Source organism: Penaeus chinensis, chromosome 2 (genome assembly GCF_019202785.1).
Source record: "Penaeus chinensis breed Huanghai No. 1 chromosome 2, ASM1920278v2, whole genome shotgun sequence".
Classification (NCBI taxonomy): domain Eukaryota; kingdom Metazoa; phylum Arthropoda; class Malacostraca; order Decapoda; family Penaeidae; genus Penaeus; species Penaeus chinensis.
This window is the reverse complement of record NC_061820.1, coordinates 4,776,012-4,778,511: the sequence shown is the minus strand read 5'-3', so window position 1 is coordinate 4,778,511 and position 2,500 is coordinate 4,776,012. Positions and strand designations below refer to the sequence as shown.

Genomic DNA, 2,500 nt, shown 5'->3' with positions numbered 1-2,500 from the left:
TCCGTCCATAGACTTTCAGGATCACAAGAATTATTTGTTAAGCGCTTAATTCAACGGGAGCTTCATGTAGCGGAAAGATGCCCTAAATCTTTACACGTCAAATCATGCTATACTTTTTTTTTTTTTTTTTTTATCGAAATTGGCAGCTCCTAGGTACTGCATCACTGTTACCAAATTACTTTTGTTAACACGACTTTTATAGAATAACATCTGATATATAGTAGAATCATTTAAAGATATCGACACACACACGGGCACGCACGCGCGTGCGCGTGCGCGCGCACACACACACACACAATCACCCAAACTTAAATTTCGGTTGATTCTCTCGCCCAAAATGTGTAAATCCACCAATTGGCCTAAAAATCATCCACTATTTGAGCTTACTCTTGGGCGTCGTAGCACTTAGCGCATAATTCTTGATATTTCCTGATTATTTAAAAATCTTCCTTTGCAAACAATCTTTGGAGAACACCGCCTGATGCAAAGATATAATTGTAAAACGACAGAAAGATGGTATAACACTTGAAGTGCTCGTTCTTACTATATATTAGAACTTCGATTACAAAAGCTATAAAACGTCTTGATAGCATGTCCTCTACGAACCTTAGGAAATGGATGGCAAAGGCTGAAAGCTTTTACTGATAATGGTATATGAATTCGCTTTGCATTGAAAGCAATGCTGAGAAGACAAGTCCTTCACAAAAATCCTATTTAAATATCTATGCAAGACCCACATAAAATATTTATTTTTTTACTAAGAGGCACAACATCTTATTCTTCATAAAAATATTTTTAAAAATTGTAACAGACAAAAATGGTCAACTATTATTGGAATTCAGGTGTTGGAACTGCCATTACTAATAGAGAAAATAAATAAAAATAATGACATGAAATACATAAAAATCTAAATTCTATCCGAAGTTATGTTGAAAGCTCTGGAACCAATTCAAACCAAGCTTTCAACGGCTGTCACTACACACTATAACTGACGTCCATAAGAGGACATAATGCACCTATGATAATTACATATTCTGTGCCACGTTTAGCAAATGGTTTTGTTCAAAAAGAAAAGCACAATACATATCTTTATTTTTTTTTTTTTGTAATTAATCTGATGAATAATAAAATAACATTTCAAATTAATGTTTTACAAGCACAACCTCTCTTTGCTACTTTAATGGAAAATAAGCCATAGCATTTTCCAGTTTAGAATACAGTACTACCTTCCTTATACAGTACAACCTCACAAAAACTGATTTATGGGTGGGAAACGCGTCACCGATGGTCATTTAATTTTACGAACTACAGTTTTATTAACTGAATGAAAACATATTCGTTTAGCGCACTGCCAAATATGACATTAACGTGAACGAAATACTTTACATTAGTGAATATGCTGTATACTCATTTCATAAACCCTAAAATAGAGGTTCATCACAGGAACAACAGAATGCCTTTTATTAGACTAGTAACTAGCTAGTTGTATTGCATTCCTTATATTCTATTTAAATATTGAGCAATAGCTAGTGAAACTTTTTAGGATTTACTAAAACCTATAAAAAAGTTAAAAACAACGTGCATTATAAAACTCCCGCTTGGTTATGTGGATTTAAAGAATCATTTCAGTTGTTGTGAGGTTATAATAGTTTGTATATACTGTAGTTTCATCTATAAAATATTTGAAAAGCATTAGTTAACTTAAAATTTTGTCTTCTATCAGCCAAGGGATCTTTGACACTAAATCTAGTGTACTAGAGAAAAAAAAAATCGAATAAAAATGAGATTCATGACATAACATAACCAAGGCTAAAGTACATCTTGTCAATAAATCGCTCCGGTTGCAGATGATGCAACGGAGCATTAGTACAAGTTTTATATTCTGAAGACAACGACAATCATTCATGAAAGCTCTTATTATACTAGCATTTTCTAAATATATTTATATGTACAGATGACACACTATCATTCTGCTCCAACTTTTCAAAAATTGGCAAGTTGAGTACCAGCTGATCCAAGACACTGAGAATATCCTTGTCCTGATATCTCTCTATCCCAGTCCCTTGGTCAGTCCTAGATTTCTGAACGTGGATTCACTGTGAGCGATGCGACAGTTAAGAACTGTGTCAGGCTTGATTTCACTGCTTGCGAGGTTACAATGTCTCTCCAGTCTTTATTAATTAATGGTACTACATGAAAGGTGAAAGTTGGTTCTCATCACAGAAATAAAGGATCGGGGAGCATTCAAGACCAGCCACTCCTGGAAGTCAAGACTAGTCTGTCATAAAGTGTAACTCGGCTTAGTTACATATGGATACATACAAAAATGAAGACTTTATAAGAAATGACGGTTCATCACATGCCGAGATATACAGGAGTTGAGCCATGCCTTATCATGCTTCCAGTCCATGAAAATTAGTGAAGATAATGTGGCACTATGTTGGCAATTATGTGGATGAATATAATGTTTCTTTTTACTTCAGTGAAATGGGATTTATAT

The 2,500-nt window shown here is 34.2% G+C and overlaps 1 protein-coding gene across 6 annotated transcripts in view; it reads right to left on the bottom strand.

The window, feature by feature from the left end:
- Positions 1 to 2,500, bottom strand: part of LOC125036855 (solute carrier organic anion transporter family member 74D-like) — a 166,877-nt gene that overhangs the window by 880 nt on the left and 163,497 nt on the right. For all 6 annotated transcript variants that reach the window (XM_047629764.1, XM_047629783.1, XM_047629755.1 and 3 more), the window contains one exon: positions 1 to 2,500. This exon is cut by the window's left edge and continues 880 nt beyond it; it is cut by the window's right edge and continues 323 nt beyond it. The gene's annotated coding sequence lies outside the window, so the exon portion shown is untranslated.